At 57.1% G+C, this 27349-nt stretch overlaps 1 long non-coding RNA gene across 1 annotated transcript; it reads right to left on the bottom strand.

The window, feature by feature from the left end:
* Window positions 1-8112: 8112 nt before the first annotated feature.
* On the bottom strand, window positions 8113-13935 carry LOC137209883 (uncharacterized). Its single transcript, XR_010936163.1, has 2 exons — window positions 13665-13935; window positions 8113-10555 (listed from the first exon to the last, which is right to left on the bottom strand). It is a non-coding gene; the product is annotated as an uncharacterized lncRNA (long non-coding RNA).
* Window positions 13936-27349: the final 13414 nt, after the last annotated feature.

The following is a 27349-nucleotide window of genomic DNA, read 5'->3' on the forward strand; positions in this document are numbered from 1 at the left end:
CACGGTTGAGACATGTGGGGCCACTGCAGCCTCAGCACCACGGCCTGTCCATCACAGCCTCACCTGCAGACAGATCCCCGCTCCAGGAGGAACCCTGTGACCCGGGGGGTTCTGTGCCCTGGGGGGGGACCCCATGTCCTGGGGGGGTTCTGTGCCCTGGGGGGAACTCTGTGCCCTGGGGGGGACTCTGTGCCCTGAGGGGGACTCTGTGTCCTGGGGGGGGACTCTGTGCCCTGGGGGGGGACTCTGTGCCCTGGGGGGGATTCTGTGCCCTGGGGGGGGGACTCCGTGTGCTGGGGGGGGATTCTGTGCCCTGGGGGGGGACTCTGTGCCCTGGGGGGGGATTCTGTGCCCTGGGGGGGGACTCTGTGCCCTGGGGGGGGACTCCGTGTCCTGGGGGGGACTCTGTGCCCTGGAGGGGGGGACTCCATGTCCTGGGGGGGGAATTCTGTGCCCTGGGGGGGGACTCTGTGTCCTGGGGGGGACCCCGTGCCCTGGGGGGGGGGACTCTGTGCCCTGGGGGGGGAACTCCGTGTCCTGGGGGGGACTCTGTGCCCTGGGGGGGACTCTGTGTCCTGGGGGGACTGTGTCCTGGGGGCACTTTGTTTTGGGGGGACTCTGTGTCCTCGGGGGGGACTCCGTGTCCTGGGGGGACTGTATCCTGGGGGCACTTTGTTTTGGGGGGGACTCTGTGCCCTGGGGGGGGACTCTGTGCCCTGGGGGGGGGACCCCGTGTCCCGGGGGGCAGCCTCTCTAAGATCTTGCCCTGGACAGTGGTCCTTCTACGGATCCTGATTCCTAGATGGAGGCGTAAACTTCTCCCTGTTCTCAGTAGGTAAATTCTAGGCAAACCTTAAAATCAAAGCAGTCTATCGCCCTCCCCAGCGACCCACGGCCTCCTGAGGGACGCCCCCAGCCTCCCCAGTGACCTCCCAGCCTCCCCAAGGAGCTCTGGCCCACGCCCACTTGTTGGTAGCAGCTGGTCTCCCCTCACCTTCCCTCCCAGGACTCCAGCCCCGTTGAGCTGCCGTGACTCCCGACATCTCAGGGCACTGCAGACTGAAGAGCTTGCCCTCAGAATCCCTCCATCCTTTTGTCGCCCCACTATTTTCGGTCTCTTCTCAGCCAAATGAAACACCTGGGCACCCCTGCAGCTTCTTCTCCATCCTCCAGTCGGACGTCCCCTCAGCCCGGTCCCACCTCCTCTGCCTCTGGGGTCACCAGGCCAGGGCCGCACTGGCAAGTATACGTCCCCAGGCCAGTCACCCTGCTGCCGTGACCAGGGTGCCCTTCTGAATGCCCCGCCCGCCCCACTCCCGGAGCTGGGCTCCTGTCCTCCTGCTGGCCGGGGGCTGCCGGCTGAGGGTCCTCTGCCCCCCACCTCCCCGGGCCCCTGCTGTCCCTTGCTGCTCTCCTAACGGGCCCAGACCTGCAAACAGCCCTCGTGGACTCGGCCTCGGCCTCCCGGGGGAGAGGACTTTCTGCCTGGAAAACGGACAGAGCCCCGAATCATGGAGCTGTGTGTCTTCGGGGCCTGTGACAGCTCCTGGCCCAGCGGGCGGCTGACACGGGCGTCGGAGGTGTGAGTGAGCAAGTGAGCGGGCACACAGCTTGAGGCCGAGCTTCGTGTAACTTTCCGAAGCCTGTACGGTGTTCAGCCTCCCACGGAGCACGTGGTGTGCACCTCACGGCAGGAGCGCAGTAGCTGTCCATTAAATAAAGCTGAGTTCTCGAAAGACGGAGCATCGTCCTTCCTGCGGGAAGAAGTGGAAAACGGGAGCCGGGGGGAAAGAGGACGAGGCGGAAGATGTGCTCCGATTGGACCACGGCGCCGTCACCCATCGTGTCGTTCTGTGTTTGGAAGTCGCCGCATCTCCGCTGTGCCCGGGTTGCTCGGGTTCATCACCACGCAGCTCTTCACACGGAGACTCTGGCGGGAGCGGCCAGGACGCTCTCACGGGAGGGACTCATCCTCGCTTCTCTCTTCATTCTTTTCTCAGCAGGTTTTCACCAGCAAGTCATCGAGTCCGTCATCAGTCCGAGAGCTGAACGTGCAGGCAGATCCCAAGAAGTCCCGTCTTCCTTCGGGAGGACAAGCCGTTTAGCGCAGACGGGCAGCACCGGAGCAGAAGCACAGGGACGCCGTCCGTGGTGCCTGCAAGCAGGGGGCCAGCCGGCCGCGGGCTCCGGGCAGCGAGGCCCCGCGTGCGGAGCGCGAGTGCAGCTGGGCCTCCCGGGAACTCAGCTCACCGGGTCCACCCTGAGACACACGTGAAGTGGGTCTGACTCCTAAGCCACTTCTCTGTTGGTGTCCTAATGGGATCATGAGCTCCCACCCCGCGTGTCTGGTGGTTGAGCTCACACACCCACACGTTGGTATCCTTCGGGAATCACACCAGGGGGAGGCGGGCTCTGGTTTTCTCTGGCCGTAAAATACTCCGCACTGGAAACTGGATGTGACCGTGGTCCCGAGGCAGGCCCGAGAGGGGGTGGTGCTGTCCGCAGAGCGCAGCATGGACGCCAGGCTAGCCGTGGACTCGGGGGTGTGGGGTGCACGCCCTCCCGTCCTCGGGGTTCGAAGTCCCCTTCTTGTAGCAAAATGGCCCGAGGCCCAGAGTGCCCCCACCCCAGCCCTAAACCGGCCTCAAGCACGTCCTTCCTTTAGCTGCCTGAATGAAGGATGCTGACGCTGGGCCACTGAAGTACAGCCCCATCCTCGGTGACGAGAAGAGGCCGGCAGTCTGCTGAGGGGCCAGGGGACGTCAGTGCCGAGGCTGGGGGGGGGGCCTGCCCCTGCAGGCTGAGAGAGACTTTAAAACCATAAGCGATGAGCCACGTCCCTGAGCTCCTGATCTACCAGCTCCCCCCATCGTCCCCCCGCCCGCCCCAGACGACGTAGGTGTCTCTAGAACTGGAAGGACACGTTCCCTTTTCAGTGTGAAAATAAATTGATGCTATCAGTGTGAGTAGTCACCAAGGGCTGCCTTGGGCTGGAGGGCCGTCAAATAGAGAAGAACCCGTCCAGGGAAGTGAGGTTCTAAGTGCAGCCCGGAGCCCTGCCCAAGAGCAAAGCCAAGAAGCTGGGGAGGGGCCTCCTGCAGCCAGGAGCACATCTGGAGGAAGCATCCTCTCCAGCCCTTTGGTTTCAATCGCATGACATCACAATCTATGAATTTGCTGTCATTGGATGTGAATGAACTTGTAGATTCAAAACCAAACCCACTTGAAACGAGCTCCACAAAGCAGCTCTGCCTCCCAGCGAGTTACGTGTGGTTCCCAAGGGCACCTTTCTGTTCTGGATCCCAGAGGGCACGGGAAGGCCCGCCCAGAACCTACACAGCCAGGTCCAAACCATGCACACGCGTGTACACACACACACGGACACACACACATATACACACATGGACACACACAGACCTACACACAAGGACACACAGACACACACACTGAGAGAGACATACAGACGCACACGGACACAGACACGCACACACAGACGCACACACACATCGACACAGACACATAGACACACGTGCACACACAGGGACACACATACCAGAGGCCCAGCGCTGGCACAGGGACCCCGGGCGGTGCTTTGACTCTGGGGCGCCTGCCCTCCTCCCCTTCCCACCTCGTGCCCATTGCTCATCCTGTTTGTGCCCGGGAGCCGTGGAGGGAGGTGGGCCCAGCCCTGCACACATGCCCCAGGCTGCAGGGAAGCCACAGCAGGGCGCTGGGGGCCGTGAGGGACGCGGCCTCCTTCACACCCGTCATCTTCCCCTTCTGCGAAGCTTCTTTCTAGAGAGGTGGTGGGGACACGGCTAAGGACTGGATGCATCACACACAAAAGTGAGAACAGCGTCCCACACGCCCGTGGAAGCGCAAGACCACTGCAAACGCGCTACATTAGCCGTGTTCCAGACCACGTGAACAACCGTGCAGGCAACGCAGCGCCGTGGGCTCTGTTCATGTTCAAATACACGCTTGTACCCTCCCCACACCTGCACAACAGGCTGGGCCTCCACCCCAGTCTCCCTGGAAAGGCCAGGGACCCCAAACTCTGAACACGGGGCTCTCAGTTCTGGGTGACCTTGCCCCGGGAATCTTAGCAAAGTCTGGACACATTTTGTCCCCGCCAGGGCTGGGGGTACTGCCGGCACCCGGTGGGCGGAGGCCAGGGCGCTCCCAGCACAGGGCCGAGCCCCCCCCTTGACCTTCCCTGACCTCATAGCTTCCAGGGAGGGAGAGACCGGCGTGGAGGCCACGACCTCGGGGCTGAGAAACCAGCTGCCGGGCCCGCTGACCCGGACGGGAGCCCCGTGCACCTCGAGGGGCGGGGCAGGGGCCCAGACCCTCCAGACATGAGCCCGAGGATCTGTGAACTCACCCTCAGAGCGAGTTAGTGCTTAGGGAGAGATATAGACATGTGATTTTAATAAACGTGTTTTATCTTGGCGGGTTTTATATGGGGTACAAAGGGAGGCACTTCCCCCTTTACCACGTCCATCTGTGTCTGCCTTTGTCTCTGGCTCAGCTGCAAAGACTCCAGGACCGAGGTCGGAATGAACGACAGCCCTGACACGGCGACCGCGGGTCCTGCTCGCAGCGTCAGGCTCCTCCTGCCGGGAGCCTGGCACCGCGTCTAAGACAAGGATGGGGGCCCAGCTGCCCAGTCTGTGATTCTGGCCGTCATTTCGTATCCTGAGCCCTTTCCTCGCCCGTGACCTGCCCCGGTTAACGGAGCACGTGCCGCAGGCCCAAACTCACCAGCCCCACACCTGCCTGACGGCCTGTCACAGACCAGGGGACTGAAGGACAGCGCCACCCAGGGCGCGGGGAGCGGGACCTCAGCCAGGCCGGCGTCTCTCCTCCGTCAGCCCTGTTGCTGGACGGGCTCCCTGGAAGAGGAGGTGAAGCCACGCTTGCTCCACAGGTAAATCAGGAAGGTTACATCTGGTTCCCTCTCTGTGAACCTCCTGAGTCGGCTTAGGGAGCAGCGAGACGGAGACGTGCATCATGGGATAAAACAGGGCGTCCCTCTCGCGGGTCCACTGTCGGGTCGGAGCTGCACCCTGGATGCACCGTGAGGCCTGGGGTGGGCAAGAGGCTGGCAAAGCCTGTCCCTCCCACGGAGGAGCCTGCCCCTCGTGCCGACGTGTCCTAGCCGGGATGTGCGACGTCCGGGATGTCGTCTGAGTGCTAGGAAGCCTAGGCTTTGCCATCTTCTGATGAAGAGAGCATTTATGTCCTTCTGAGGGGACAGCCCTGGGCCACACCACGTTCAATTTGTGCCTTAAGCCTGTGTTTTGAGAATGAAGGATTCAAAGGGGCTCTGAGGGGCGGGTTCCAAATCCACTTCCCACCAAGTTGGCTTTGGAAGTGAGATGCGGGCCCCTCGGGGTTGTGGCCACAATTGCATCAAAGGGGAGGACGTGCTTTACGTCAAAATCCAGGAACAAACGTGAGTAACTGTCACACGGGCCGGTCCCGGGTCTCTCCGTCCAGCCCCTCAATTGACTGCAGCCACCCTGCGTCACAATCAGACACTCGGCTTCCCTGGGTCACGAATGTGGAAACCAGGGTGGCACGGTTAGGAGACACCCCGGAACTAACCCGTCTGCGCCGGGTCAGAGCCGTCACCCGGCCCACAATGGCACGTGACCTACCTCGGCCGCCTCCTCCAATGTCACCTGCGTTTCCGACTTTGCTCTGTCACCAGAAGTAAAGCAGAATCACGTACGTGTCTGATGCTCCCAACACCTTCCGATGACTCTCTTACGAGATCTGCAAGTGCAGTGTTAGGTAACACAGTAGAAGCGGGCTCGAAACACCCTGTTCTCCATGTAGCATTTGCGCTTCGTGTTCTCACACAAAAGCACTTAAAACTAAGAGCAGCCGTGTGCGTGCCAGACGCTCAGAGCCCTGTGACAAGATGAAAACGTGTGGGTCTCTCTTGGAAAGGCAGGCATATTCCTAGTGCAACCGTCTATGAGCGGGAAAGAATCCACGTGAGCTGTCTAAGGAGCTTAGCGGAAGTGTAATATGGAAATATTAAAAAAGAAATCGATTCCTGTGGGACTTTGAAGGCAGCACCACTTTGCCTCTTCAGGACAAAATGGAAGAGCTGAGCAGCCCCTGGGGGAGGGGGAGGAAGCCAACCCTCACGTCCTGTCCAGCCGGGCCTCCCACCCAGGAGCCCAGGGCACCAGCTGAAGTCACCCCCCAATCCTGTGTGTCTTGGAGACTCCTCTGCCGACTTGTCCGCCATCTGGAGCAGACCCAACACCTGCTGCAGCACGTTCCTGCCCCTGGAAGCCAGTCGCCCACTGTCGAGCTTCACGTGCACAGAGCATCTTCCTGAACTTCAGACACTGAGCGCTTTTCACTTCCAGACTCAGAGGCCTCTTCCGGAGGACTTGCTCCCGAACCTAGACACCTAGGTGATCGATGACTTGCTGCACGTCACCACTGTGTGCCCAGTGGTCATCATAAACCACTTAAATGCAGCTCATATTTGTCGAGCTCCTACTTTGGACAGGGTCCTGTCTGAGCATTGAATACAACAGAAAATGTCGCTTACGCTGTGGGACAGAGCTTGCGCCCCAGTGGAGGTGGGCAGACAGTAAACACGCGCGGAACAGACCCTACAGGGAGGAGGAGGGCCGTGTGGGCACAAACAGGAGGATGTGACGGGTGAGGGAGGAGCCAGCCCCACCTGCTCCTCTCCCAGGCTGCAGGGGAAGGCCGTGCCCTGCGGGCCGAGCAGGTGTGTCCTCGTGCCATGCGACGGCATCTTCAACCTGGTCATTAGTTGGAAAGAGCGTTGCTCAGCCCGTCTCTGGACAAACCGCACATGACATTTAAAAGGGTCGTGCGCTTCCAGGGAGAGTCTGCACCAAAGACGACGCTACGAGGTGATGGGCTGTGGACCCAGCGACCAGCCCCTCTGAGCATTTCCAGGCACCGAGAAGGAAGGCTGACAGGACCCTCCCCTCCCCTCCCCGATCGTGGGCCCTTCGGTTCCCGGGAGGGTCCCAACTCCACACTCAGCCCTAACCGCACGGCCCCCAGCACAGCATTTGCTGCCAGCCATGCCCTCCCCCACCAGGACAGCCTCCACACGGGTCCCGAGGACCATGCTGGCCTTGCAGGGTTAGCAAGGAGGTCAGGGCGGGAAGGACCACCCACGGGCCACATCGGTCCTGACCCCCCAGCCCTGCTGGACTGTGGACCCCTAGGCCGAGACCCTCGCCAAGCACCGGCAGACCCCACCCCGACCATGGGGAGGGTCCAGTGCTCACAGGACGCTTGTGCAAGCTGGGCTTTCCCACATCTCTTTCAAGTCCAAGCGACCCCGTGGGGTCGTCACCGTCAGTCCCGTTTACAAAGGAGACCTGGACAGACTGCCGCGGCAGAGACCAGATTGAAAGCGGCCAAAGTCCAAACCCAAACTCTCCCCAGAATGCCGCACTGTTTCCTGCCAGCCCCCGGTAGCCAGGGCCTCGCTCTGAGTTGGGGGATTGGGGCCAGTACCTACAGTGCTGGGGCACCCCGGCTTCCCCAGCAGGTCGCCTGTGGCACCCACCCGGCCCGCCCACTGTCCAGCGCCTCTGCAGGACACCCACCCGGCCTGCCCAGCCCTCCGGTCCTGCAGGGGCCTCCCTGAGGCCGGGCTGGCGCTCTGCCCCGTCATCGCTAACCCCTCCTTCTGCGCTCGCGAGGGGACGAAGGCTGGGACGGAAGCAGGGTGGGCCCAGCATCCCCGGGACACGAAGGGCACAGGGACGGCAGGGGCCCCCGGGCTGCCCCGTGAGCACAAGCACCTTGTGACCTGTTTGTCTCGTCCCCCATTGCCTCTGTGGCGTCAGCCTCCCAGGGCCTCCCATGACGTGCTGCTGTCTCCAGCGTCAGAGGACGGCCCCCTGCACCGACGCCCCGGGCGTGGCCTTGTGGCCGTTCATGCGTTCCTGCGAGCGGGCCTTTGGCCTCGGGCAGCCTGGGCCCGTGCAGGGCTGCGTCACACGACCAAAATCAGCCTTCTTGTCACCAACACTTTCTGTCCACTGATCTCTATATTGTTTGGTAACAAAAACACAGAAACCAAGAACTGAGAGGGAAATTCTAAAGGATCGTATTTATAGACAAAATTTCCTCTGCACAAGTCATCTGTGTGCTGGGGATTGGCTCTCCCCTTGGGCTTGAAATATGTGAAATGAAACAGGAAGTTCTAGTGGCAGAGCTCCCATTATGTGACTTCAGGAAAATTCTTTTGTTCTCTCTAACTCACAGCCCCATTTATCATAGGATCGTAGGAGCGCGGTTTGCCACCTGCACTTCAGGAGCCTTGAGGTGGTCAGCTGGAATGAGGTTGCATCGCATATAAAAACTTTTCGAAGATACAATATTGTTTTCTTTTCCTTTGGTTCAACATGGTACTTCTGAGCACTTTGAAATCGTGGTAGATAAGACAGCTCATCGAATCACCAGGAGTGATGCCTTACTCGCCACCCTTCGGTGGAGAGAAGTCATATTTTTTAAAGTGCAGTAAAGGACATGCTTGCTTACAACCAGCTCCACGGAGAATCCAATCCCTTCATCGTAGACTGAGAACATATCTGTTGAACTTGAGGCCTAGAATTATATTAAAACATACTTCATTTTCAAGGACCACGAAATGAAAATATTGAATGTGGAAGAAATTGTTTCATGAGCTGTGAACAGAGGCTGGGCCCAGCGTGGCCTCGGCCATCCGACGGGGCCTCAGCCCGTAATTGGAGTTCCCCAGATTCCTCCGATCTCTGCAGAGAAGAGGACTGGTGTCTGGCCAAGATAAATACAGGATGAAGCCGGCTCAGCTCTCTCATTAACTGGGCTGTTTTCCTTCAATGGGGCTTGAGAACAGAGCTTTGCGCTAGAATTTCCTGTTTCGCCCTCCTTTCATCTGGGAGTCTCCTCGGCCGTGTGTCTCCCATTTATATCGCGACGCTCCTCCCGTGAAGCCTGGGCTCTGCACCCTCCCAAGGCCGAGGAGCTAGAGGGTGAGGGTTGTTCTCATTGGCGTGTAGTTGACATACAGTGTCATGTAAGTTACCGCTGTACAAGACAGTGATTCACAGCTTTTCAAGATTTTCTCCATGTACAGTTATTATAAAATACTGGCTGCATTCCCCATGTTGTTGTGCAGCGTGTCCTTGGAGCTTGTTTATTTCGTACATAGTGTTTGCACCTCTTAACTGCCCTAGCCCCGTACTGCCCATCGCCTCCTCCCCGCTGGGAGCCACTAGCTTATTCTCTAAGGACAATAAATATCTGGGAGTCTGCTTCTGATTTGTCACGTTCGCCAGTTTGCCGTGTGATTTAGGTTCCACGTATACGTGAGATCACAGGGCGCTTGTCTTCCTGTCTGACTTACTTCTCTGAGCACGATGCCCGCCGGGTCCAGCCAGGTGGATGCAGGGGCGTGAATTATTTCTTCTCCCAGAAGACGACACAGCCCCTGCCCTCTGTCTTCTAGGAAACCCATCATGACACGTGCACATCAGGCAAAGATGGCTCTGAACCTCACATTCCCAGGGCAGGGGGAAGGTACATTTTAAGCTGTAGACAAAGTAAAACATTTCCTTTGTGAATTGCCAAATATTCCTTTAAACAAATTGGTTGGGTTGTTGAACAGGTGGGGAGGAGACGCAGGGGCACCTGCCATCGCGTCCGTGTTCGTTTCCAGCTCCTCCACCAGCAGAGACTCCCAGGCTTACTCAGCTGCTGCCGCTTCTCCCCCAGCCACACTGAAAAGGCCCCATTGCCCTCTGGCCAAGGGGACCTAAAATGTGCTCACCTGCGGACGATCCCGGGAAGAAAGACAGTGAAAGAGGAGAAAGGGACGGACCACGATTTTCTCCTGGGAGTGGAGGACACCAGCCTTTTGCTTTTCTCCTTCCGGGAGCTCCTGCTTCTAGGTCCAGGTGATTAGGGTGGGTTTGTTTTTTCTCAGGCAGAGGGATCGATGGAGCCTTTGAGCCACACGAATGACCACGTCCCACCAGATTCTCCGGTGAGCCAGGGAACCCACCTGTCTCCTGAAGCCAGGACGCCCCTGGGGACAGACGCCCGGAACCAGGTCCCTCTGAGCAGCGTTGGGGCCTCGTGAGCATTGCCCACACCTCAGCTCAAATGCCCCTCGTCTCCACCTCGAACTTCCCTCGTCTCTACTGCAGATCTAGCAGCTTCTGAAGACACACGTGGGGTGACAAAGTGAGGCCCCTGCTCACGTGCAGAGTCAGTACTCACTGCTAGCAAGGCCCTCAGGGCTACCCCCAGGGGTCGGTGCTTGACAGGGACGCCCGCTTTGTCTTCTAGGAAATCGTGAGGGATCTAAGTGTCACCTTGTTTCTTAGTTACGTGATGGACACAGAGGCACGGTGGGAGCGGGAAGGATTCAGCTGTTCTGAATGTGGAAACTTCCTCCCTCCCTCCGTCTCTCCTTTCTTCCTTCCTTTCTCTTTCTCTCTCTTTCTTCCTTCCTTCTCTCTCTCTCTCTCTGTCAAAGATGCTTCCACATCTGCATGATACAAAACAAAAGCGACATGAGCTGAGTGACTCAGAGGTTCTTCTGGTGAAGAGAGCCAGAGCGAGTGACACAACCCAGGAGGGCGCCAGGGACAGCTGCTTTGCTTCGCAAGTCATTCAAGACAGAGAGGATAAATTCTGGAGATATTATGTGTAAACATTAAAAGAAAAAGATTGTGTATCTCCTTTCTGTAAAAAAAAGAAGTCAGCAGATGTCCAGGCTGGAGGCCAGCAGGGGCTAAGGAAGCATGTGGGAGCAGAGCTTGTCTTTGCAGACGCAGCCCGGGTCCCGTCCCCATGAAGGGCTCTGTGAAAGCCAAGGCCCCCTCCCAGGCCCCCAAGCCTTCTGGTCATGTCGTGCTGACTTGCTGTGTGTTTGCACACCAGCAGGTGCCTCAGACATGGGGGTGGTCAGAGGGCAGAGGCAGGGGTGAGGGCCCGTCACAGGCTCGGAGAGACACAGGGAAGTCACGGTGACGAAACGTTCCTCATTTTTCATTCTGGGCATTAACCCTTACTTGTGCATCCCTGAGATGTCTCCCTGCAGGAGACGGTTCAGGAACTTGGTCCCGAGTGCAGGGCCTAAACGAGGGAGTGTCCTGGCCCCCTTTGGTTTGCAGCTCCGTGTCCCTCACCTCATCTTCACTTTGTTCCCCAGAATACACCACTGGATCCATGTTCTGCAGCACTTTTTCTCCCTGAGAACCTCCCAGCCTCTGTGCCCCAGCTGACTCAGATCGTCACGGGCTAGCGGCAGTGTGAGGGGATCGGGGGCCCCCACACAGGGGCCAAAATGAGCTGCAATCCCGCCCAGCCCCGCCCGCAGCCTGGACTCTGGGTGTTCCACGAGGCCTCGTGACAGGGCCTTTGTGGTCTGGGGTCCACATGTCCAAGAACCTGAGGACTCGAGAAGCACAAGACTGCTCAGAAGGACAAGCTTTCCGTCGAGACCACACAGGTGGCAGCAGAGAGAAGCTCCGTCGGGAGCGTCTCACGACACACGAGAAGGTATTTATCACAGCAAGTCAGCAGACCTGAAGTGATAGAACAATCTTCTCAAGTAACTTATAGAATAAATATTTTAAATGTTAAAAATAGTTTTAAAATTTCACAGAAAGAATAGAAGCCACAGAGAAATAACAAGATACTTTAAAAGAAGAATAGGTAGATTTAAAAGAATAGAATCCTTCGGGGGGAAAAACAGTCATTAAAATGTAAAATTCATGGTTAAACCACGTTAGAGGTAGGTGAAGAAAGAATTGGTGAGCTAGAACGCGTGTCCGAGGACGTCACCCGGGGCCGAGAGATGGAAGGAGACGGTCATGTAAAGCAGCGTCGTCAGCCCCGAGTTGGAGTCCAGACCCTGATGCACCTGGGAGGGTTTGCTTGTTGCAGACACAGTTCCCCTTCTGCTGTCCTTACTCACAGAGTCCTCATTTGTTGGGGTCACAATGTGCCCAGCTGGAAATGCCCTCCAGCCTCCCTCAGCAAAGCGGTGACCCAGGGGCCAGCTCTGTCCAATGAGGCAGAAGCAGGACTGCCAGCCGAAGGTCCCAGGATTCTCCTCCCAGCTCCTCCCATGTGGCTGTGGACACAGCCGGAGCTGGCGTCTCCGAACACATGAAGGACGAAGCAGAAAGTGAAACGGGATGGGCCTGCCCTCTCCCAGACACTCCGTCACACGAGAAAGAATGACTGCCTCTCCTTCATTCGGGCTGCAGTCGGGCTGTGTTTCATCTGACGCATCTGGATGCCATCTCTCCGCTGATAAAACGAGATCAGAGGAGGCTGGGGGGAAGGCATGGAGAGTGGAGGTAAGACAGTATTTTACAGAGAAGGTCCCCGAGAGCTTTCAACTCCAAAGGAAAACACTCAGGGGGAAGAATCTCACCACATCCACCCAGAAAGGTGAACAAGAAATCCACGCTTCGCCATGTTCAAAAGACGAAGGAGAGGAAGAAATTGTCCAAAGTAGCCACGGAGAAGAGATGCTGCAATAGGAGCACATGCCTCAGAAGAAAGACACCGGAAGTGGACAGAGTCACATCTTCAAGGTGTTGTGAGAAAATGATGGGCCCGAATTCCATGCGTAGCTGAACTATTATTCAGGAGTGAGGGCGAGATACAGGCTTTTTCAGACGAAGCCACAGGCCTTCGCTGAAATGACTGCCAAAGGACTTACATTCAAAAGATGGGAAATAAAGCGAGAAAAACGCAGGACGCATCCCTGACCTAGACGCTGAGAGATAAAGCGAGAAACACGCAGGACGCATCCCTGACCGAGACGCCGAGAGACATGAGTAAATATAAGTAATGGCTAACTCCAAATCATAGAGGAAGACCTGTGCGGAAACCCGGCCGAGCTGGCGGCTGAAGCAGCTGCCCTCTGCCGTGTTCTTTCCGGCTCATGCTGGACTCGGTCACTCTACACACAGACGTCCTGTCTGTCTCCAGTTATTATTCTAGGAAGCGGATCGCAAAGTCAAAGTACCAACCGCAGGGGATGTCGGGCCCTAACGGGGCTTTCTCCATGGCTTCTGGGCTAGAAATCTTTGACAACCAACATGATTTCAGTTTACGATTCAGTCCAGGGAGAAATAATTGTCATTGACACCATATAGAAGTTGGATCAAATATACCCTGAAAAAATAAAACCTGTGGGACCTCTGACCTTCAGAGACCACCCAGCTTTGAACTGTCCCTCCTCCATCTTATGGAACTTCCCCACGTATCCTCACCCAAGTACATGAGAACAACTGAGGATCAGAGGCTCGCCCACGGAGCCCCTGGCCCTGGTGCCAGGCCCTGCCTGGCATCGCCTGCCGTGGCATGGGATGGGGTGGAGCCTCGCTTCACTGCATTGTTTAAAATAAATAAAGTCATTTATCCAAAACCATGCGATATTCAAAATCCCTACCTTGCTTCTCAAAGAGTATTCTTTTTCTCCCTCCCTCCCTCCCTCCCTTTTTCTCCCATTGCATTTTAAAACACAGGGTCACCATCTCACTCTTTCACAGTTACTTTCCTTTGGTCTGAGCATTTCCGAAAGTGACAGTAAGAGTCCTGTGGATTTTTCTGACACTTGTCAAATGCCGCCTCACCTAAAATCCAGGCCAGCTCCAGCCACTCTGTGGGAGAGGTGATGTCATTGTGTTCATAATCCAGCCCCTAGTCCCCAGATTAGAGTTTGAATCCTTTGAAATACGCTGGGGCCTGCCACACTGCTCTCAGGAGAAAAATCCTTCCTCTCCTCTCTTGCAGGCCCAGCCTGGAATGGAGCCCTGAGCCCCAGCGAGTTAACCCGTCCTGGTCACATTCCGTTCCCAGGCTGCGATGAGGTGGTCTGGGAAGCGTTCTGGCTGGGAGAGATCACATTGCTCAACCCAACCGAAGAGGAATGCGGTTTCCGGAAGGTTCCAGCGAGTACATGGGAATGGCACTCCGAAGGCCCTGGCTGGAGGCGGTTCCCCTGTGAGAAGCACTTCCAATCCCCCACGGAGCCCGGCTTCACAGCAGGCCCGCCGCTGTTATCACAGAGGGGAAGCGCTCACTCACGCACACGCCGCTGCAATGTGGGTGTTTATAAGCCCCGCCCACTCTGCAACCCCGAGGCCACGCGGTTTAAAACGGAGCCCCCCCGGGAAAGAGGGGGCCTCGGTCAAAGCCACTCGGCAATTTCTGCCCAGTGTCTCTGAGGGTGAGGAATAGTGACTTTTTAAGTGATTTGATACCCTTCTTAAAAGTTGGCCTCTTTCTCCCTATATGCAATATATAGCCTCAAACGTTTAACAAAATTTTCCCCTTTTGACCACAAGATAGAGTTCCAGACGTGGGCAAAGGACTCACGTAATAAGAGCTCATGGTTGGGGGGAACTTAATACAGTAATCGTGTGTTCAGGAAAATTTTCTGCAATTGCAGCTCATTTTTTTCCCTTGAGTGAATCTGCTTTATTTAGAACGGCCGAGGCTCCAGCAGCCCCAGGGCTCCCCTGCAGCCCGTGTGGCGAGGCTCCATGTGGACCGACTTCCCAGCGGTCATGGGTGGAACTCCCCACACACGGGTCCCGTGGTTCCCATGCAGGGACAAGATGATTTCTTTCTAACTGTGGTCAAACACAGATCACAGAAAACTTACAGTTTTTAAGTGCACGGCTCAGGGGCCTGAAGTACACTCACAGTGTTGTGCAGCCGTCACCAACCTCCATTCCCAGAACTTCTCGTCTTCCCAAACTGACCCTCTGTCCCGGTAAACACAAGCTCCCCCTCCCCCTTCTCCAGACCCTGGCACCCACCCTCTACTTTCTGTCTCTGTGAGTTTGTTTCTTCTAGATATTTCCTATACATGAAATTATAAACTATTTGTGTTTTGTACAAATATCGGCTTATTTCACCCAACAAAATGTCTTCGAGCTTCATCCATGCCATGGTACATGTCAGGATTTCATTCCTTTTCATGGCTGAATAATAGTCCAGCAGGTGTATATACCGCATTTTGTTTATTCATTCTGCAGAGTTACTGGGAGTTTGATAGAGATTGCATCGTATACTTTGGGTAGAATTGACATATTTTATTTGACTTATTAACAATAAATTGTTACTTTAATAATATTGTCTCCTAACCCACGAACACAGAACCTTTCCATTTATTTCTGAGTTCTTTAATTTCCTCTAACAGTATTTTGTAGTTTTCACTGTTCAAGACTTTCTCCTCCTTACTTAAGTTTTCCCTAAGTAATTTGATTCTTGCTGATGCTATTATAAATAGAATTTTCTTTATTTCCTTTGCAGATCGTTTATTGTTAGTGTATAGAGACATAGCTGAAACTTTGTGCGATGGGGATGATTTTTAACAAGTGTTAATAGGTTAGGTATCACCAGGAAATACCCCTAGAAAGAAAGAGTTACAAAACTTTGCTATTTTCATCTTGTTTTTTTTTTCCAGTTTTAGTGAGATATGACTGACATACAGCACCATATAAGGTTAAGGTGCACAGAGTAGTGACATGACGTGCATATATTGGGAAATAATTACCAATTACTTAATATCTATCATTTCATAGAGATACCAAAAAAAGAAAAAGAAAATAATACTTTCTCCTTGTGGCAAGAACTGTTAGGGTTTCCGCTCTCACCTTCCTGTACACCACAGAGCAGCCCTAACTGTAGCCGCCGTGCTGGCATCACATCCCTGGTCCTTATTCACCTTGGAACTGAAGCTGGTACATTTGGACCACCTTCCTCCACCTCCCCCGCCTCTGGTGACCCCCAGTCTCATCTCTTTTTCTATCAGCTTGGTTTTCCTTCTTTTTTTTTTTTTTTGGTGGTTTTGGGGTTTTGGTTTGGTTTGCTTTTTAGATTCCACATGTAAGTGAGATCACATAGTATTTGTCTTTGTGTCTGACTTATTTCACTTAGCATCACACCCTCAAGGTCCAACCACGATGTCGCAAATGGCAAGATTTCATTCTTTTTCTGGCTGAGTAATATTTCAGTGTGTGTGTGTGTGTGTGTGTGTCACATTTTCTTTATTGATTCATCTATTTATGACACTTAGGTTGTTTCCCTGTCTTGACTATTGTAAATGATGCTGCGATGAAGAGATATATTTTTGAGTGGGTGTTTTCATTTCCTTAGGATAACTCAGGAGTGGAACTGCTGGGTCATATGGTGGTTCTAGTTCTAGTTCTCTGAGGATCCTCCGTACTGTTTCCACAGTGGCTGCAACACTGACATTCCCACCAGCAGCGCCCAGGGCTCACCTTTGCCCACATCCTCACCAGCACTTGCTAGCCCTCAACTCTGAGATAACAGCCATTCTGAGCCCTGTGTGCCCTCCTTCTTTGCCAATGTCTGCATTTTGGTTCCCTGAGAGCTGGGATCAAAGACCTACTAAAGGCCAAAGAAAGAAAAGAGACAAAGACTGTCCTACATAAGAAGCTCATCTCGAGGGAAAAGCCTGGGATATTTTTTTTAAAGGAAAGAGGCTTTGTTCTCTGGTTGAGAGGAATTACCATTACAGGTGAGGATTTCTTCATTTAATCGTGGACACCTTGTATGTATCCGGCACTGTTTAGAGCAGTGAACAAAACAAGAATTCTACCTTCCTCGAGCATAGAGTCTGTGGTCAGTACCAGGAAACGTGCCCAGCATGTCAGACGGTGACATCCGCTGTGAAAATAACGGGGCAAGAAGAGAAAGGAGGAGACCCCCAGAGGGCAGGTGCACAGTCAGAGCCAGCCCAGGACAAGTGACCTCGTGGGGCACCCTGAGGGGGCAGGGGGGCCAGAGCCGGGAGGGACCTCGTACGGCAGGATGGCAGCACGGCCACTGTGGGTGACCCAGAGGGCTGGTGGTCCCGCGTGCCTGGGCGCCCGGGCTGCTCGAGTGGGAAAACCTACATAGATCAGGGGCAGTTCTGTTGGCATCCCCCTCCCCCCGTTCGCATCCAGAAGCTCAGGGAACCCAGGCCCACAGGTTCCACCTGCTCTGACTGCTGCTTGGGCTCCACTGCACTGGGAGATGCACCCCGCTTGGCCCCGAGGTCCCCAGTCCAGTTTCTCCCATACATGTAGGTTTCCCAATTGAGGGGCTGCAGTCCCCTCTGCGAGATCCAGCCTTAGAGAGGAGCCACCGTGGGGACTTCAAGGATGCTGGGGTACCCTCACAAGCCCACTCCTCACGTCGTGGGGAAAGCAGGTCTCTGGGCCTTCCCAGGGTCTCTCAGGACAAATCCCCCCCAACCCTCCAGCCCCCTGAGCCTCTGAGCCCCTTGCTCCTATTAAACCTGGGGGCCGGACACTCCCATTCTCTCGCCGTCAGCCAGCTTCTGTGCCCAGATCAGCCAGCCAGGCACAGACCTCAGAGCCCCCGACTTCCCGGGCTGTGGATTAGGTGCAGGGTCCCTGCTCAGTGGCCCCGTCAGGAAATTCAGCCTGACCCAGCTCTGCTCCCTGCAGCCTTGTCCCAAACCTTGGGATCCAACTGTCCCCGTTCTCCCTTCCTTCTTGGAGGAAAAGTCGGCTGACTGTGAGCACGCTGGGACTGACGGTGGAGGGATCCGACTTCCTAGATCTGGTGGAACACGGGGAGGGCAGAAAGGGCAGGGCGTAAACGGCGCAGCGTGTCAGATTGCCCCTGCCGAGCGCCTACCCTGTGCCCACGCTGAGCGCCTACCCTGTGCACACGCTGAGCGCCTACCTTGCGCCCACTCTGAGCGCCTACCCTGTGCCCACGCCGAGCGCCTACCCTGTGCCCACGCCGAGCGCCTACCGTGTGCCCACGCTGAGCGCCTACCCTGTGCCCACGCTGAGCGCCTACCGTGCGCCCACGCTGAGCGCCTACCGTGTGCCCACGCTGAGCGCCTACCCTGTGCCCACGCTGAGCGCCTACCCTGTGCCCACGCTGAGCGCCTACCCTGTGCCCACGCTGAGCGCCTACCCTGTGCCCACACTGAGCGCCTACCGTGCGCCCACGCTGAGCGCCTACCCTGTGCCCACGCTGAGCGCCTATCCTGTGCCCACGCTGAGCGCCTACCCTGTGCCCACGTTGAGCGCCTACCGTGCGCCCACGCTGAGCGCCTACCCTGCGCCCACGCTGAGCGCCTACCCTGTGCCCACGCTGAGCGCCTACCCTGTGCCCACGCTGAGCGCCTACCGTGCGCCCACGCTGAGCGCCTACCGTGTGCCCACGCTGAGCGCCTACCCTGTGCACACGCTGAGCGCCTACCCTGTGCCCACGCTGAGCGCCTACCTTGTGCCCACGCTGAGCGCCTACCCTGTGCCCACGCTGAGCGCCTACCGTGTGCACACGCTGAGCGCCTACCTTGCGCCCACGCTGAGCGCCTACCGTGCGCCCATGCCGAGCGCCTACCGTGCGCCCACGCCGAGCGCCTACCCTGTGCCCACGCCGAGCACCTATCCTGTGCCCACGCCGAGCGCCTATCCTGTGCCCACGCCGAGCGCCTACCCTGTGCCCACGCCGAGCACCTATCCTGTGCCCACGCCGAGCGCCTACCGTGTGCCCACGCTGAGCGCCTACCCTGTGCCCACGCCGAGCGCCTACCCTGTGCCCACGCTGAGCGCCTACCCTGTGCCCACGCTGAGCGCCTACCCTGTGCCCACGCTGAGCGCCTACCCTGTGCACACGCTGAGCGCCTACCGTGCGCCCACGCTGAGCGCCTACCGTGTGCCCACGCTGAGCGCCTACCTTGTGCCCACGCCGAGCGCCTATCCTGTGCCCACGCTGAGCGCCTACCGTGCGCCCACGCTGAGCGCCTACCGTGTGCCCACACTGAGCACCTACCGTGCGCCCACGTTGAGCGCCTACCCTGTGCCCACACTGAGCGCCTACCCTGTGCCCACGCCGAGCACCTATCCTGTGCCCACGCCGAGCGCCTACCCTGTGCCCACGCCGAGCACCTATCCTGTGCCCACGCCGAGCGCCTACCGTGCGCCCACGTTGAGCGCCTACCCTGTGCCCACGCTGAGCGCCTACCGTGCGCCCACACTGAGCGCCTACCGTGCGCCCACGTTGAGCGCCTACCCTGTGCACACGCTGAGCGCCTACCGTGCGCCCACACTGAGCGCCTACCGTGCGCCCACGCTGAGCGCCTACCGTGTGCCCACGCTGAGCGCCTACTGTGCACCAGGTGGTGCTGCAGACCAGTCCTGGGAGTTGGGCGATTTGCTCCATGTTTCCAGAGGACACCAGGATAAGACAGGGACACGACAGGGAGCTGGCGACAGTGGGACCAAGTCTGATCGGTTCCGAAACGTTTCTAAGTAATCGGTTGTTTAGAACCTGGAGCCTGTAGACCCTAAGCGCTTAGGGATGCCTCCTGGGTTTCCTTGTCCGAAGCATCGCCTTTCGGGGCAACTTACTCGGTGCCAAATCTGAGTCTGAAAGGTTAGTGAAATAAGGCAAAGAGGAAACCACCTCCAGAATCGTTTCAGAGCTCAGAAAACGTTCATTTTATGTGGGCAGGGCAACCAAAGTCAATGTTGTTAAATTAAATCACGACTTTTGCAAAATTGCTGACTCATAGAGATACTGCACATCTTCGGAGAGAACATGTGAGTTCTGGGGGAACCGGCCTGCCTCTGACACGGAGACTCTGCCGGTTCAGACTCGCCTCTGTGCGTTGTGAGACGCAGGAATCTGGGAGGCTGGAGTGGCCACAGAACAGCCTTTTTCCAGAAAGTGTGAGAAAAGCTGACAGAAGCTCCAAGTCAGGGACTAAATGGCCAGTGAGTTATAAAAGACCTGGGATTAAGGGTCTCCAGGAGAAAGTAATTCACAGCATCTACTCCTTGGGGGCCCCTCGGCTTCCAAATTCAAGTGGCACAGTGGAATAGCTGTTACCCGAGTTCAGGGGCCGGACGTGCTGAGGGCCAGCCCAGGTGGGCATCGCTGGCCTGTCCTGACCCGGGCCCTGCGGTGTGTGGTGGGCACACAGCGGGCTCAGCAAAGATCTTGTCACCACCTTCAAGGAATTTTCTCAGCCCCGAGATGCGGGAGGGGAGGTCAAGAATCTAGGATTGGACGTGGAGTCCACACGCTGAGCATTGGTCGTCTTATCATTCAATAAGGAAAACTCTCCGTAAACAAAGAAGACATAGAATAAGTGGCTCGCGTTAAGGACAATTATTTATATGTTGTGAAACGTCTGAACTCTGTCCCCTGAGAGCAAACTATCTTGATGTATTTCTTCAGCTTTGCTGAGAAAAATTCCACAATAATAAACATGAGAGGTCGGCCCTTTTTACTCTCCAGCAAAAAGAAGCGAGACCGCACTCTGGCTGCCTCAGCACAGACCCATGTGTGAAGGGTAAACAAACAGGGCTTTAGAAAGCGAGGGGGTCAGGCAGTGCCTTTCCAGCCCGGCTGCCCCCGCCCTGTGGACCCCGAGCAACGTGGGAATTACAGGCAGGCCCAGCCTCACTCATTTTATCCAGAGACTCAAAATGACACAGGCTTAGCATCTCCTGAATGGTTGGTCCACGCCAACAAAAATCAGGGCGGCTTTTACTCTTACTGATAGTCACTGGCCAAAACCTGTGGGTCCGTGTGCTCTCCAAGCTCTCTGCGAAGCCGAGGACAGCCTCACAGAGCCCAGCCTCGGAGCCCGCCCGGCTCCCTCACGGGGGCTGAGTGTTCCCACTGTCGGCAAAGCGCCGGGTGTTGATTCCGTCCGGCAGCAGAGGCCACAGCCCACAGCGACCCCGGGACACGCGTCTGCTCCGCGGTGGGTCAGCGTCTCCCCAGGGCAGGGAATCAGTCAGGACGACCCCCTGAGTCCAGCCACAGAGCGTCCCCGATGGCCAAGCCTGGACCCCGCCAGCCCTGGTGGCTGCCGCCCAGACCCCGACCTCAGGAGCCTCTGACTCCCCTCCCACCCTCTCCAGCCCCCGAGATACTCGAGAGAAAGAACACGTTTTACGGGAGACGTTTCACCATCTGTCCCTCTGGGGTTTGTATGACCTCTGAAAACTCACGACTTTTGCTCACAAATTCACAGCAGCCCGTCGCACAGAGGAGGGCCTCTGACCCTGCACCCCTGCCCCTCCTGTCCTCTCCTGCCCCCACCCCCCCCCCCCCCCGCGAACTACTGTATAGTACCCAGGAGCTGCGTTCCGCAGCCCTGAGGGGTGATTCACGGTCCGCTCTAGCTGCCCGGAGGTGCTGGGGATTCCCAGCCCAGCACCGTCATTCCCTGGACTTCTAGAGACAGGGCCCCCAGCACCGATCAGGGTCTGCTGCACAGCCCGGCCACTTTTTCCCTTTCTCGGAATGAAAATAACCACGTGGCAGGGAGGCCTGGGGGAAGCGAGGGCCCGCTCCCAGCCCAGCCAGGAGCCTGCGGGCTGAGCTATGGCTTCCTCTCTGCACAGAGCACCCCGACCCTCCAGTGAGCACAGCCTCTGAACACAAGACAATAGAAAGTGAGACGCTGCTTCATGACTTTTCCGTCTTTGGCTCAGACTTGGAAAGGCTGTTCTGGGCTGACTCTTACAGGAAACACCAAAAGCCTCAGGAGAAATGGAGCTCCTGCGAGGTTTCCAGCCCAACTTAACCGGCTGTTTGAGACGTCTCAGGCAGGTTTCAACCAAAGATGCAAACGTGTGGGTGCTTATCTGAACTGAACCCAGACCTTTGGAATTTTACACCTCACTCTTGAAAATCTCACTACGTGCTGTGACCTGCAGGTCCCGGGCACTGTCTCCTGGAAGTCAGAGCCACCTTTGCATACACCTGTTCTGCCCGGGCTGTTGGGAAGCCTCCTCCGACTTGGCCTGTGATTCTCTGATTCCCTCTGTATGGTCTGTGCAACCACCAAGCTTAAAAGCAAGCCCACTGGAATGCCTCGTAGTTGGAGGATCATAGGAGGGCTTTCTCCTAAATCCACCTGGAGCAACTCAGAACAGGTATCAGCTAGAAGGACAATTAGGGGGCAAGTCATGCCAGGAAATTCTGCCAGTTTTTACCTGTCGCAGCTGTTGGGAAACAGCTCTGTGCTTGCTGAAAGCTTCACTTGTACCTGCATGCAGGATGTGGAAGGGAGGGCAGGTGTTTGTAAGCCAGCTGTGTTCTGGACGATGCTCCCTGTCTCATTCACAAAGAATGCCTGGTTCTCAGACTCTTATCACGGGGGAGACGCCCCGTGGGCCTTGAAAGCCTGATGGGGGACCAGTCATCCGGGGGGAGACAGCACACATGAGTGAGCGTGGATTTCCACGGCCGACGTGCTTTGAACCCTCTTTATTTGAAAGCAACCGGCTTCAGAGTTTTACTCCTAATGCTTCTGTGTGCCAAACAGCGGAAAAGGAAACGGACCTGGGAGCCAGGCCGGGGCACCTCACCTCCTCCTCCGGGGCAGCATCTCCGCCACCGGGAAAGGACCCCTCCCGGGAGCAGAGATGAGAAAGGAATCCACTGGGCGAGCCTGCTGGGAAGTGAGCCCCCGCCTCGCGCCAAGTCTGACTGCACAGAGACGCTGCGTTAGCGTTCGGATCAAGGGGAAGGATCGCTCTCACTGCCCCACGCTTGAGGGCGACGTATCAGGCACAGGCAGCAGGGGCGGCACCTGTGTCCTACGCGCTGGGTCACGACGGGAACGGAACAGAGAGTAGACGTCCTCCTGACGGAGGGAAATCTCCGGAGGGCTCTTCATACGCAGCCGGCTGCCTCCTCCTTCTCTGGGTTGGAAGTGTGGGTGAGACGGGGCCCCAGAACCTTCCTTCCCGCTGGGAATGCACAGCGGCTCCCGTGAGGAATCTGAGACCCAGGTGTCAGCACGCATGCTGCGCAGGCGGAAGCCCAGGTGGACCCTGCCCTTCTGTCCATGGCTGCCCAGCCCCCCCGACAGCCCCAGGAGGCAAACCGCCGTGTCAGGAAGCGGTCAGCTGTCTATTCTCGGTCTGTGGTCTGCGGGCCCACCCATGCGGTCGGTGTTGTGGTTTCCCCTGGAGCTTTAGCCCACAAAGATGCCATCGATAACCATGCCACCTTACTGCCACTTCCCCTTCCCCGAAAGACTTTTCTAGAGCCAGTAGACGACCTATAAACATAGCTCAGCCAACTTTCCTTCTGGCGTCGGCACACAGAGGCCCAAAGCCCACTTCCTGCAGTCACAATGCAAAGAAAATAGTGAAAAATGTTGGAACTAAGCCATCGGCTGGAGGGTTTCACTTGACCTCCCCAACGATGCTCAGAGTAGTAGGAAACAGTGGCAAGAAAACAGGAGACCCAGACTCTCAGACAGACTGAACCCACGGATCACCTCAGAAAGCAGGCGGGTGTGAGCGCCGTGGGCGCATGAGCACAGGCCCCCTGGGCCCTCGGCCGAGCACGCGTCCCCCAGGGGAGGACTGCCGCCCGCCCTGCCGTGCGGGTTCCGGGGCAGTGAGCTGTGCCACGGAGACTCCATCCACCTCCCGCCCTCGGCTGCTTTGAGTGGACGGAAACGGCATGTGGACTCAAAGGAGCCCTGGGCCTGGGGGGAGGGGGCCTGCGGCCGAGCAGCCAAGTCTGAACCCGGACCTGGGTTTCCCGCAGACAGCGCTTTACCCTAGGGCTTCACGGCCAACGCGTCTACTCGTAAAACCTTAATTAGCGCCTTGAAATGGTGACAGCTCCGTGAAAGGGGAGCCGTGCGCGCAGGGATCCAAGCCCACCGGCAACAGCGAGCGAGGACGTCAGCTTCCCTGTTCCCAGGCTTCCCTCCACCGCTCCCCGCTCCCAAGGGAGGGTGCAGGGTGCTCGGAAGCCCCGGGCTTGCGGGCTTGCTCTCCCATGAGCGCTGCATCAGCTCGCGCATCTCTGAGCCCCCGGGCAGCACGCAGGCCGCAAGACTCCACCGCTGCGTGGTCCCCTGTGTCTCCAGGACTCACCCCAAGCCCTGAGTCTCCCACGGCGCATCTCCAATGGGCCATTTGCCAGTGGCCTTGACCCGTCAGTGGGTCTCAAGTGGTCTTAAGGGTCCCCCCCAACGTGGGTGGACAGGTCCACTCTCTGCCCCCGGCCGGGACGAGCTCCTCCGGGACCACAGCCCGCTGTCGTCCAGGGCAGTTGGCCCGCATCACCTCCTTAAGCCCATAGGGACCTTATGGGGCAGAGGACGCCATCACCTCCGACGTTACAGGTGAGGCCAGAACGTTGAGGTCGGGCACAGGTCACACAGCAAGGAAACGGCCCATCTGACAGCCAGGCCATCGAGTGAAGCCCCAGTAGGGCTGAGGGCCCGAGGCTACGCACCACCACAGCTTCCACAGCCCTGCCTGGTGGGCCTCCCGACACGAGACACACACAGACCCTCCTCCCCTCTGGGCCTTGACCCCTGCCCGGAACACACTACATTTTTAATAGGGAGCTGAAGAAATACATCAGATACCTAAAATCTTTCATTGTTAATTTGCTCTCACCTAAAACCTAAGAAAATCGCTCACATGCAGAATTCCAGTGTTTTGAAAAATTCTGCAAAGTGACATCATTTACATGTTTTTCCAAGGCAGTATACATTCCTCTGAGTTAAAAGAAAACATTCGCCCAAGACTCAGAAACCTGAGTGGAAACGAATAAATGCTGCTTCTGTGTCCTGTGTCCATTTTTCATTAGGACTTGACTTTCAGAGAAAACTCAGCTTCAGCAAATACTTTCTCTCCTATGAAGTGGGGCTGGAACAAGGGGGTGTCACGGTGAAGCAGAAGAGGGAACTTGGCTCATTTGCTCTTTTAGGGATTTTTAATGACTTGTGAAGCTACTGATCGCACTGCAGTATTTTAATTTCTCCGTGAATTTCACTCCCTGAGCTTTGCTCATCGTCACACCAGCACGTACAGCTGTGTGCTGAGCTGGGTCACAAGATAGTCGCGTCTTTCCCATCATGACCGCTTCCTGCAACCTGGGCGAGCGTCGCTGTGACGACCCTGAGTCCAGGGGGCTCCTGGCATGGCTTTGCCCCACGTGCCCTGAGCCCTGGCGGACGCCTTCCTGATTAGCTGCTCAGCGTCTGAATCTTCCCCCTGTTCGGGGCTTGAGCCCCACTTCCCCCAACACAGCCCCGGTGCCTGGCGTCCTGCCCCCCAGCCGGGCTCTGGAATCCTCCTCCTTTGTTCCCGTTCACTGTCTAGACCCACTGCTCCAGCTGTGCCACAGCATTTTCTCATTTCACGCTCTCACCGCACCGGGTCACAGGCGAGAAACTAAGGCGCAGAGAGGGTAGGACCCTGACCCGAGAGGACACGGCTGACGCCATCGGACTCCGAGCCCAGCAACTCGCCCGAGCAGCTCTGGTGGGGCCGTCACCTGGGTCCACCGCACCCAGCGGCCCTCCTTTGTGTCAAGCTGAGGCCCAGGGAGACACAGGCTCAGAGGGTGGGCTCCAGGAGTGGCTGCGACCCAAATGCAGCCCTTCAAGGCCCCCAAAGGCTCTGCACCCCTACTCTGCTGTGGACAACGAGCCTGCCCTTTCCCAGTGGGGCCCTGGCCCCTGCCTGGGCCTTGATCCCAATACAGAGGGTCAGATGAGGTCCTGCAGAAGGGCCGACCCCCAGGAGGCAGGCCTCCCAGCCACGGGGGGCAAGGAGCCCCCCGCCCTGCACCTGCCGCCGGGCCCCGGGGCTGCGGCTTCTTCTTCTCGTTTAAATCCCTCGTTGTTTCCATACGTCTCAGACCTCTGGACCGGCGGGTCTGCATAATGGTGCAGTGTTTCCCCTTCACAAAGGCACACTGTGTTCCCCTACACATCGAGGCAGGGGCACCGACACCTGCTGGAAGCAGCCTTTCCTCTGAGACATGTCTGCACCGCCCGCTGTCCCGTCCTCTGACTCGTCCTTCCGCGGCTCCGGGAAGGGCTGCTGCCACACCCTCCCCATCCCAACCTGCTCCCAGCAAAGGTCAGGCCCTGTGGGTCCGGAGAGCTGGAGGCTGGCCCCGGGCCGCATGTGGGGAGGGGCTCGGTGACACAGCGACACTTCAGAGACCGGCTTCTCCCGGTGAGGATGCAGGAGGAGTCACAGGGACGTTTTCCTTCCCTGGTTCCCAAACGGCTCCTTCTGCTTCGTGCTGACTTGTTGCCCGGAAAAGCTGCTGATGGTTTTAAACGATACTTAATACAAAGGGGGAGGAGACAGGGAGCTGGGGGGGATTCTCACTTTTGGCTCCGCCTCGGGGGCCTCCTGAGCACGTCTGATCTGGAGACTGCGCTCGCCCAGCAACTTCACGAGGGGTTGGCTTCAGACTCCGGTGTCCTTTGTGCTCTTGGGTACAAGGCCTTTTAGACAAGTCAAGGCAGATGAAAAGAACCCTAATCTTTCAATCCCTAAGGTAAAATAAGTCATCACATTTTTTTCATATCAAGAGTTTCTATATTGTAAGTTTTCTGTAATGTCTAATATACTCTAAAAAACATATTATGTAAATGTTATGTGTTTGTATATGCAAATTGGAATTCTTCATTCTCTTTCATTTTTGTCACATGATAGAAAATTTGTGTTAGGTAAGTTGCATTAGGCAATTCAGAATTTGGCTCATCAACTGAAACGCTGAAGAGTGTATTCGGGGGAAACTAACAAAAATCCTCGTGTCTCACCAGAGTTGGACCCCAGTAATATTTGAAGTACCACGCGGAGGCGTCGCAACGGCTCTGAAGATGAGGACGGAGCCCGCGGGGACGAGTCCAGCACCCCGGCCGCGCCTTCTCCCGCCTCAGGGCCCGCGACCCGGAGGCGCCTCTCAGAGCAGGTGCAGCCCACGGTGACCCCGAGGTCCCAAGCCACCTGCTGGAAACCTCAGGGAAAGTGGGTTTTATGGGGGCGGGGGGGACTTTTGCTCCCCGGGGCCTCCAGGACTCTGGGTTCCAGGGAGCATCCTAGTCACTCTCACTGCCCCCCGACGCCGGGACTCAAACCTACTGCATTGCTTCATCCCTCCCCTTTCAGTTCATGAGGGAAGTTATATTTAAAGTTTAAATAAAACGCAGCTGTCCTCAAACCGCAAGGCTGTGTGAGGGAGGGCCCAGGGCCAGGCAGCGTCTTTGGAGACCTCGGGCAGCTGGGGCGGGGGAGCCCGTTGGGCTGCCCCCGGGGCCTCCCACCACCCCGCGGCCTCAGACACCTCCTGCGAGAGGGGCGCAGGGGACTGTGGTGCTGCCGCGGGTCGGGCCCCGGGGAGGTGGCCAGGACAGCGGCGGGCGGCAGCAGCGGCCTGTGTCCTGAATAGGGTCGGCGAGGATTCATCGTTCAAAAACAGAGAGAGAGAGAAAGTGCCCCAAGAGATGCTCAGCTCAGGG

This window comes from Pseudorca crassidens, chromosome 17 (assembly GCF_039906515.1).
Source record: "Pseudorca crassidens isolate mPseCra1 chromosome 17, mPseCra1.hap1, whole genome shotgun sequence".
Taxonomy (NCBI): domain Eukaryota; kingdom Metazoa; phylum Chordata; class Mammalia; order Artiodactyla; family Delphinidae; genus Pseudorca; species Pseudorca crassidens.